The sequence below is a fragment of the Lolium rigidum genome, chromosome 5 (assembly GCF_022539505.1).
Source record: "Lolium rigidum isolate FL_2022 chromosome 5, APGP_CSIRO_Lrig_0.1, whole genome shotgun sequence".
Classification (NCBI taxonomy): domain Eukaryota; kingdom Viridiplantae; phylum Streptophyta; class Magnoliopsida; order Poales; family Poaceae; genus Lolium; species Lolium rigidum.
Window position 1 is genome coordinate 119477976 of NC_061512.1, and position 11481 is coordinate 119489456.

Genomic DNA, 11481 nt, shown 5'->3' on the forward strand with positions numbered 1-11481 from the left:
GGGAGCTGAATGTTAAACTCCGCCCAGAACCTTAGAGGGATCCACCTTCTGTAGCCAGGCCCACCGGCAGCGGAGAGTGATACGTCTCCGACGTATCGATAATTTCTTATGTTCCATGCCATATTATTGATGATACCTACATGTTTTATGCACACTTTATGTCATATTCGTGCATTTTCTGGAACTAACCTATTAACAAGATGCCGAAGAGCCGATTCTTGTTTTCTCGCTGTTTTTGGTTTCGGAAATCCTAGTAACGAAATATTCTCGGAATTGGACGAAATCAACGCCCAGGGTCCTATTTTGCCACGAAGCTTCCAGAAGACCGAAAGGGATACGAAGTGGGGCGACGAGGCGCCGCCACCATAGGGCCGCGCGGCCAGAGGGGGGCCCGCGCCGCCTATGGTGTGGGCCCTTGTCGGCCCTCCGACTCCGCCCTTCCGCCTACTTATAGCCTCCGTCGCGAAACCCCTGATGCGAAAAACCACGATACGGAAAACCTTCCGGAGACGCCGCCGCCGCCAATCCCCTCTCGGGGGATTCGGAGATCTCCTCCGGCACCCGCCGGAGAGGGGATTCATCTCCCGGAGGACTCTACACCGCCATGGTCGCCTCCGGAGTGATGAGTGAGTAGTTCACCCCTGGACTATGGGTCCATAGCAGTAGCTAGATGGTTGTCTTCTCCTCATTGTGCTTCATTGTTGGATCTTGTGAGCTGCCTAACATGATCAAGATCATCTATCTGTAATGCTATATGTTGTGTTTGTCGGGATCCGATGTATAGAGAATACCATGTTATGTTGATTATCAAGTTATTACCTATGTGTTGTTTATGATCTTGCATGCTCTCCGTTATTAGTAGAGGCTCTGGCCAAGTTTTTGCTCTTAACTCCAAGAGGGAGTATTTATGCTCGATAGTGGGTTCATGCCTGCATTGATACACGGGATAGTGACGAAAGTTGTAAGGTTGTGTTGTCTTGTTGCCACTAGGGATAAAACATTGATGCTATGTCTAAGGATGTAGTTGTTGATTACATTACGCACCATACTTAATGCAATTGTCCGTTGCTTTGCAACTTAATACTGGAAGGGGTTCGGATGATAACCTGAAGGTGGACTTTTTAGGCATAGATGCAGTTGGATGGCGGTCTATGTACTTTGTCGTAATGCCCAATTAAATCTCACCATACTTATCATGACATGTATGTGCATTGTTATGCCCTCTCTATTTGTCAATTGCCCGACTGTAATTTGTTCACCCAACATGCTTTTATCTTATGGGAGAGACACCTCTAGTGAGCTGTGGACCCCGGTCCATTCTTTTATACTGAAATACAAATCTGCTGCAATACTTGTTTTTACTGTTTTCTCTGCAAACAATCATCTTCCACACAATACGGTTAATCCTTTGTTACAGACAAGCCGGTGAGATTGACAACCTCACTATTTCGTTGGGGCAAAGTACTTTGGTTGTGTTGTGCGGGTTCCACGTTGGCGCCGGAATCTCCGGTGTTGCGCCGCACTACATCCCGCCGCCATCAACCTTCAACGTGCTTCTTGGCTCCTCCTGGTTCGATAAACCTTGGTTTCTTTACGAGGGAAAACTTGCTGCTGTGCGCATCATACCTTCCTCTTGGGGTTCCCAACGAACGTGTGAGTTACACGCCATCAAGCTCTTTTTCTGGCGCCGTTGCCGGGGTGATCAAGACACGCTGCAAGGGGAGTCTCCACTTCTCAATCTATTTACTTTGTTTTTGTCTTGCTTTATTTTATTTACTACTTTGTTTGCTGCATTATATCAAAACACAAAAAAATTAGTTGCTAGCTTTACCTTATTCATTGTCTTGCACTCTATATCAAAAACACAAAAAAATTAGTTACTTGCATTTACTTTACTTGATTCATCATGTTTCCTTTTAATTTTACCACAAAAGACATACCGGTAGGACGCGGGTCTATAATTGGGAGAAACAATATAGAAGAATTTTTCAGTCATGTTAGTACCGTTGAAGATTTTGAAGATAGACACTTGGTAGAACTTGCTCCTACTTATGAAATTGCTGCTGCTTGCTTTAGTTTGCATGTTGGAAACTAAATTTGTTAATCTCAATCCTATAATCCAACACATGTTTCTTACACTCGGTGATATGGAAGAGGGGGAAAAGAAAGATTTTGTTTTAGAAACCCTTCTTAGAGAATTTGGTGGTCAAGCAAGAGAGGCTAGAAAGGTCTTTGCTAAATTTAATATGCTTGGTTCTCATACTAATTTTGTTGGTCTTCTTGAAAAAATGGACATGGATAGAATAAGGTACACTAATAATACTAATGATGGTGGGGAGATCAAAGCACCAATACCATGTAAACTCCTAGCTATGAATGATGCACTAGAAAATAACTATGATTGGCTTGTTTCTGAAAATTTGTTCGATGAGAGTAGCAAGCCCAAGACTAATGAAAAGGGAGACGCTGAAACTTATGTGTCCAATATACTATGCATGGTTGAGAAAACTCCAAACCCCGCTGTAGATGCACCACCCTTTGATAACACTTGAGTTACACTTTCGCGCCTAGGCTGAAAGGCGTTAAAGAAAGCGTTTATGGGAGACAACCCATGTTTTTACTACAGTATTTTTGTTTTATATTTGAGTCTTGGAAGTTGTTTACTACTGTAGCAACCTCTCCTTATCTTAGTTTTGAGTTTTGTTGTGCCAAGTAAAGTCTTTGATAGTAAAGTAAATACTAGATTTGGATTACTGCGCAGAAACAGATTTCTTTGCTGTCACGAATCTGGGTCTAATTCTCTGTAGGTAACTCAGAAAATTAAGCCAATTTACGTGAGTGATCCTCAGATATGTACGCAACTTTCATTCAATTTGGGCATTTTCATTTGAGCAAGTCTGGTGCCCTAATAAAATCCATCTTTACGGACTGTTCTGTTTTGACAGATTCTGCCTTTTATTTCGCATCGCCTCTTTTGCTATGTTGGATGAATTTCTTTGATCCATTAATGTCCAGTAGCTTTATGCAATGTCCAGAAGTGTTAAGAATGATTGTGTCACCTCTGAACATGTTAATTTTTATTGTGCACTAACCCTCTAATGAGTTGTTTCGAGTTTGGTGTGGAGGAAGTTTTCAAGGATCAAGAGAGGAGTATGATGCAATATGATCAAGGAGAGTGAAAGCTCTAAGCTTGGGGATGCCCCGGTGGTTCACCCCTGCATATTCTAAGAAGACTCTAAGCTTGGGGATGCCCAAGGCATCCCCTTCTTCATCGACAACATTATCAGGTTCCTCCCCTGAAACTATATTTTTATTCCGTCACGTCTTATGCACTTTGCTTGGAGCGTCGGTTTGTTTTTGTTTTTTGTTTTATTTGAATAAAATGGATCCTAGCATTCACTTTACGGGATAGAGACACGCTCCGCTGTAGCATATGGACAAGTATGTCCTTAGGCTCTACTCATAGTATTCATGGCGAAGTTTCTTCTTCGTTAAATTGTTATATGGTTGGAATTGGAAAATGCTACATGTAGTAATTCTAAAATGTCTTGGATAATTTGATACTTGGCAATTGTTGTGCTCATGTTTAAGCTCTTGCATCATATACTTTGCACCCATTAATTAAGAAACACTTAGAGCTTGCTAATTTGGTTTGCATATTTGGTTTCTCTAGAGTCTAGATAATATCTAGTATTGAGTTTTGAACAACAAGGAAGACGGTGTAGAGTCTTATAATGTTTACAATATGTCTTTTATGTGAGTTTTGCTGCATCGTTCATCCTTGTGTTTGTTTCAAATAACCTTGCTAGCCTAAACCTTGTATCGAGAGGGAATACTTCTCATGCATCCAAAATCCTTGAGCCAACCACTATGCCATTTGTGTCCACCATACCTACCTACTACATGGTATTTATCCGCCATTCCAAAGTAAATTGCTTGAGTGCTACCTTTAAAATTCCATCATTCACCTTTGCAATATATAGCTCATGGGACAAATAGCTTAAAAACTATTGTGGTATTGAATATGTACTTATGCACTTTATCTCTTATTAAGTTGCTTGTTGTGCGATAACCATGCTTCTGGGACGCCATCAACTATTCTTTGTTGAATATCATGTGAGTTGCTATGCATGTCCGTCTTGTCTGAAGTAAGAGAGATCTACCACCTTAATGGTTGGAGCATACATATTGTTAGAGAAGAACATTGGGCCGCTAACTAAAGCCATGATTCATGGTGGAAGTTTCGAGTTTTGGACATATATCCTCAATCTCATATGAGAATAATAATTGTTGCCACATGCTTATGCATTAAAGAGGAGTCCATTATCTGTTGTCCATGTTGTCCCGGTATGGATGTCTAAGTTGAGAATAATCAAAAGCGAGAAATCCAAAATGCGAGCTTTCTCCTTAGACCTTTGTACAGGGCGGCATGGAGGTACCCCATTGTGACACTTGGTTAAAACATGTGTATTGCGATGATCCGGTAGTCCAAGCTAATTAGGACAAGGTGCGGGCACTATTAGTATACTATGCATGAGGCTTGCAACTTGTAAGATATAATTTTCATAACTCATATGCTTTATTACTAACGTTGACAAAATTGTTTCATGTTTTCAAAATAAAAGCTCTAGCACAAATATAGCAATCGATGCTTTCCTCTTTGAAGGACCATTCTTTTTACTTTTATGTTGAGTCAGTTCACCTATCTCTCTCCACCTCAAGAAGCAAACACTTGTGTGAACTGTGCATTGATTCCTACATACTTGCATATTGCACTTGTTATATTACTCTATGTTGACAATTATCTATGAGATATACATGTTACAAGTTGAAAGCAACCGCTGAAACTTAATCTTCCTTTGTGTTGCTTCAATACCTTTACTTTGATTTATTGCTTTATGAGTTAACTCTTATGCAAGACTTATTGATGCTTGTCTTGAAGTACTATTCATGAAAAGTCTTTGCTTTATGATTCACTTGTTTACTCATGTCATTACCATTGTTTTGATCGCTGCATTCATTACATATGTTTACAAATAGTATGATCAAGGTTATGATGGCATGTCACTTCAGAAATTATCTTTGTTATCGTTTTACCTGCTCGGGACGAAGCGAGAACTAAGCTTGGGGATGCTGATACGTCTCCAGACGTATCGATAATTTCTTATGTTCCATGCCATATTATTGATGATACCTACATGTTTTATGCACACTTTATGTCCTATTCGTGCATTTTCCGGAACTAACCTATTAACAAGATGCCGAAGAGCCGATTCTGTTGTTCTGCTGTTTTTGGTTTCAGAAATCCTAGTAACGAAATATTCTCGGAATTGGACGAAATCAACGCCCGGGGTCCTATTTTGCCACGAAGCTTCCGGAAGACCGAAAGGGATACGAAGTGGGGCGACGAGGCGCCGCCACCATAGGGCCGCGCGGCCGAGAGGGGCCCGCGCCGCCCTATGGTGTGGGCCCCTCGTCGGCCCTCCGACTCTGCCCTTCCGCCTACTTATAGCCTCCGTCGCGAAACCCACGATGCGAAAAACCACGATACGGAAAACCTTCCGGAGACGCCGCCGCCGCCAATCCCATCTCGGGGGATTCGGAGATCTCCTCCGGCACCCTGCCGGAGAGGGGATTCATCTCCGGGAGGACTCTACACCGCCATGGTCGCCTCCGGAGTGATGAGTGAGTAGTTCACCCCTGGACTATGGGTCCATAGCAGTAGCTAGATGGTTGTCTTCTCCTCATTGTGCTTCATTGTTGGATCTTGTGAGCTGCCTAACATGATCAAGATCATCTATCTGTACTGCTATATGTTGTGTTTGTCGGGATCCGATGGATAGAGAATACCATGTTATGTTGATTATCAAGTTATTACCTATGTGTTGTTTATGATCTTGCATGCTCTCCGTTATTAGTAGAGGCTCTGGCCAAGTTTTTGCTCTTAACTCCAAGAGGGAGTATTTATGCTCGATAGTGGGTTCATGCCCGCATTGATACCGGGACGATGATGAGAAAGTTCTAAGGTTGTGTTGTGCTTGTTGCCACTAGGGATAAAACATTGATGCTATGTCTAAGGATGTAGTTGTTGATTACATTACGCACCATACTTAATGCAATTGTTTGTTGCTTTGCAACTTAATACTGGAAGGGGTTCGGATGATAACCTGAAGGTGGACTTTTTAGGCATAGATGCAGTTGGATGGCGGTCTATGTACTTTGTCGTAATGCCCAATTAAATCTCACTATACTTATCATGACATGTATGTGCATTGTTATGCCCTCTCTATTTGTCAATTGCCCGATCGTAATTTGTTCACCCAACATGCTTTTATCTTATGGGAGAGACACCTCTAGTGAACTGTGGACCCCGGTCCATTCTTTTATACTTGAAATACAAATCTGCTGCAATACTTGTTTTTACTTGTTTTCTCTGCAAACAATCATCTTCCACACAATACGGTTAATCCTTTGTTACAGCAAGCCGGTGAGATTGACAACCTCACTTGTTTCGTTGGGGCAAAGTACTTTGGTTGTGTTGTGCGGGTTCCACGTTGGCGCCGGAATCTCCGGTGTTGCGCCGCACTACATCCCGCCGCCATCAACCTTCAACGTGCTTCTTGGCTCCTCCTGGTTCGATAAACCTTGGTTTCTTTCTGAGGGAAAACTTGCTGCTGTGCGCATCATACCTTCCTCTTGGGGTTCCCAACGAACGTGTGAGTTACACGCCATCAGAGAGCAAGATTAAGCAAGCGGAGGTTCGGAATACCTAGCCCACCGAGGTCCTTCGGGGAGGTCACCTTGTCCCAAGCGACCAAGCAGTGACCGCCCTTGACCTCCTTCCGCCCTTTCCAAAGGAAGGCCCGACATATCTTGCGCAACGCCTCAACAACCTTCGGCGGGATGTCGAGTGACATCATGGTATGCACTCGGGATCGCCGAAAGCGTGCTCCGGACAAGAATGGTCCTACCCCCACGGTTGAGGAGTTTGGCGCACCACGGTGGAAGCCTGCTGGCTGCGCTATCCACGATCGGCTGCAGCTGGGCTGCCGTCACCTTTCTAAGCCCAAGAGGGAGGCTCAAGTACTTGAACGGGAAGGAGGCAACCTCGCAACCAAGGACAGAACTAGCCAGGGCCACCTGCTCCTGCGAGCACCGAATGGGATGGAGCGAGCACTTGGCCAGATTGGTGCGCAGCCCCGACGCCACCCCAAAGTCCTCCACAATCTGCGTGCAGGTGCGCAGGTCTACCTCGGTGGGTCTGATGAAGGTAACCACATCATCGGCATACATCGATGTGCGATGCCGGAAGCCACTAGCCGAGAGCTCGGTGAGCAGGCCCACATTCGCCGCCCTCTCAAACATGAGGTGGAGAACATCCATGACCGTGTCGAAGAGCAAAGGGGAGAGAGGGTCACCCTGTCGCAGACCCCGATGGTTGTAGATGAGCTCTCCAGAAGCGCCATTCATCAGCACGCGGGTCGAGGCGGAGCTGAGCAGCCCCACGACCATCACTTAGTTTTTCAGACGTCCATTCTAACTAGGGCCTCGTAAGGTCAAACAATGGCTCTGATACCAACTTGTCAACACCCGGAATTTTAAGTCCAGATGCCTGTTATGCCATACATCGCAATCCCAGGAATATTGTTGTTGCGAGACATAACAGTTGAATATCATAAGTCATCATTCATTACATACCATAGTCGTCTTACAAATAGATCACATGATCCAATATTACACAAATAGTTGATCTACTGATCAACGGACATACACAAGTTCATAGCGGAAGCGTAAGATAGAAGGGACTCTCTAGTCCACAGGCCAACGTCTGACGTCAGAAGATTCCCTAGTTGTCGTAGACATCCTGGTTGCCGTCATCTTGATAGTTCTGCTCCTCTTCATAGTCTGGCCATTTGAATAGCCAGGGACACAGCCGTGAGTACTTTAAAGTACTCGCAAACTAATACTAATTTAAGTGCTAACAATTCTAGTAAGGGGTGCTAAGCTCTAGTTTATTTGCATAAAGCCAATTTTAGTTCACAAGTATTTGAGAAAAGACTTATTCATGTGCTAACTAACTCAAGTGGGAACATTAGTGTCATTCCCACAACATTGTTGTGATTCAAAGTCAAGTCACCAATTCACCATTCATTTCACCATCATTTTCAAAAGATTTGACATTGAACACTGTATGGCCTTTCCAACCGTCCGTAACCGTGGACACGGCTATTCGAATAGATTTACACTCTGCAGAGGTTGCACACTTGTGCCACAACATTTGATTTCATCCGTCGGGATAACCCCGAATCATCGTAACACGATACGCGGATCATCAACCATAACCTTTCACTTACAAACCCTAGTATAGGTACCTCTCCCCATGAGCTTGGCCTCCCGGTGAAGACCAACTCGTCAACTCGGGAACTGCACAGGGCTTGGACGTACAATTCACCTCAATTCACATCATTTCTCATACAACGGAGGCAGCCTCAGCATAACCCCTATGATGCTTGTTCAGAGGGAACCCATACTAAGATGTATAAACTTCCAGTTAAGCCCTACCCATAATCAGGTATTGTGGGGGTACTCAATATTGGAAAGGTATCGCATTCAAACCAATATCAGTTTTGTATCAAAAATCACCATCTTCTCTTGGTCATATTCACCTTCAAAAATCATTCAATGGAATGACTCATCATTCCAAGGTTTCAAATTCATTTCAAAGTCACATGTTCCCATCTAGAGTAGTCAAGTTTTAGTATTTAGCACTAGCACTAATCATGAGGGGTGCTAATCTTGCTTGGCTAACTTGAGACTAACTTTACTACTCTAGTAACCTTCTTTAACTTAGACCAAAGTTAACTATAAAAGCAACTCTTTAAATAAACAAGTAAAAACTTGTAAGGTAAAAACTTGGGATAGGCTTGTGGTAAGAAAGGTAAGAATCATGGTGCCTTGCCCCAAGGGGGCTTTGCACTTTGCAAGAATATTAGCTTGCAACATTATAACTTGCAATAGTCTAGCTTGCCTTGGTGGTTGAGGTGATCAAAGTGCTCTTCCTCTTCTGGGTAGAATCCTTCCTCTTCCTGGTATTCTCCGGTACTAGCGTCTATACACGAATACGAGGATACAATCACCAAACAGTACTTAAGTAGCCTTAATTTGCCCTAATGGCTCACTCCAAATGATCTAGCATCATCACTTAGCATTTCTACCAAGAATTATTCTAGGGTTTTCTTACTTAGGGTTAGAGAAATAATTTCCTCTCATTGCATATGTAAATGATAGTTTCCATTTAGTTCTTGAGGAATAATTTCCTCTCATTGAATCTTCTTAAGATTTAACTTCTCAAACAATCATACATGAAATCATGTTGACCTAAGTCAACCATTCATCATCATCATTTGAGAAAATAATTTAAATGAGGTAGAATACCTCATACCATTTAACAATGCCTATTATGATTTAAAATCACCAAGCTTTTCATGTGAGAGTATTTTACCAGGGGTCAATACTTCATATGCAAGTATTTGGGACAAGATTTAAATGAAGTGAAACACTTCATATGATTTGCATAATAGTTTTGGACAATATCACTTAACTAAAATAGCCATATAGTCCTTTATTTAATTTGGGCCATGATCACTCAAACTGACCCTACCATAATTTTACAGAAACAATTAGTGTAAGTGAAATGTGAGCTATTAGAGTTGGAATTAACTAAATATCATTTTTGGTTGATTTTTAAGATTTATTTGAATGTGCAAAAGTCCCTGACTTGTTCTTTTTGTCACATTATTTCTACAATAGATCTCACAATGAGACCAGTGGCATTGTTTAGAAATTTTCAATAGCTTTCTAACAATATAAAATTTGTTCAATTTGGCCAAGCCAAACAGATTCTATTGAATTTCAAAGTCAGGACCAGTATTTGAATTTACACTAAATTGATTCAACCGAAATTGAAAAATGGGCCTGGGCGGGAAAATTTAACAGGCCAGACAGAGCAGAGAGAGATGGGCCGGCCCAGCTAACGCTGCGGGCCAGCTGACAGCAGGACCCACCCGTCAGCGAGCCACACTCACCGAAACGGTAAGTTTGAATTGGATCCGTCCGATTAGAGGGCGATCTGACGGTGGAGGTTCGTCGTCTCCGTCGGGGAGGAGGAGGTTGCTGGCACGGCGGAGTAGGGGGTCGGCGGCGCTCCTGGACTCCGGCGAGGGGTTGGCGAGGTGCAGGTCGATGTTGCGGACGATGGCGAGGCGGCTGGTACCGACGGCGACTCCGATGGTGGCCGAAATCGACGGCGTATTTGGCAACTCCGCCGCGGACTCGAGCTATCGATTGGTGGTCTACCGGCGATAATGTGGAGAGGTAGTGGGCGGAGGAGGATCAGAGAGAGGGGGGGAGTCGAGTGGTGTGAGCAATGGAGGAGGAGGAGCTCTCCTTTTATAGAATCGAGCGGTGGCCGTGGGGTGCTGGCGAGGTCGACACGCTCGCGGTGATTCCGGCGAGCGAGCGGGGTAGGCGGTGGTAGCTCTAGGTAGGCGACGTCAAGGCAGTGCTAGGGAGCTTTACGGTGCAGCAAATGATGATCCATGGCGAGCAGGAGGCGTAGGTGTCCCCGATACCGTGGCGGGCGGACGGCGAGGATGTCGGCGGCTATGGCGCTCGCGAGGGCACGGGTGCGTGTCTGGCGGGCTGCGGTCGTCCAGGGGAGCGAGTTGGAGAAGGGATAGGGCGAGAGGGGGCCTGGGTTGACGACGCGCGTCGACGATCTGCAGCGCCCAGGGCATGTCCACGCGCGCCTGGCGCGTTCTGGGCGCGTCGGGGCACGGCCCGTTCCTGGCGCTGTCGTGTCCCTCTCCGACCAGGGCCAGTACAGGCATGTCTAGTAGAGCAAGGGAGTCTTTGGGAGACAAGGTTGGCATGGCTAGCAAGGTAGGGAGGCTAGGGTGGCATGGTGTGTGCATGCATGGCCGGCATGGCCTTGCCATGGCTAGGTGTGGGCTCCTCTTAGGGTTTCTATGCTTAGAGTAGGGAGAAAGGGGACAGGGGAACCGGTAGGGGTCAAGTGGTGCTCGGAGTTGGGGCCAAACACTATTTAGAATAGTGTTTGAGATTTGGGCAATTTTGCTATTTCAATTTCTTGTCAAATTTGGTCAAAGCAAAGTGATTCCAAAATTTGAAAATGGTGCATTTGGATAATTTGCAAGTGAGCAGAGACAAATACAAGTGGTGGTGGAATTTTAAAATAAAAGAATTGCAAAAATTGCAATGTGTGTGATTGTTCCACATAACAAAAAGTCTCAACTTTGCATGAGCATAGTATTTGATACAAAGTGAATTTGGCATGGTGGTCTTTACCAAAGTTGTTCACCTTGATGTGATCTTGGATGCCATGCAAGGAATTGAGAAAGTTTAGTTTGAAAAACTTGAATTGCAGAGGCTCAAAGTAGTGACCAGAATGTAATTGGCAGA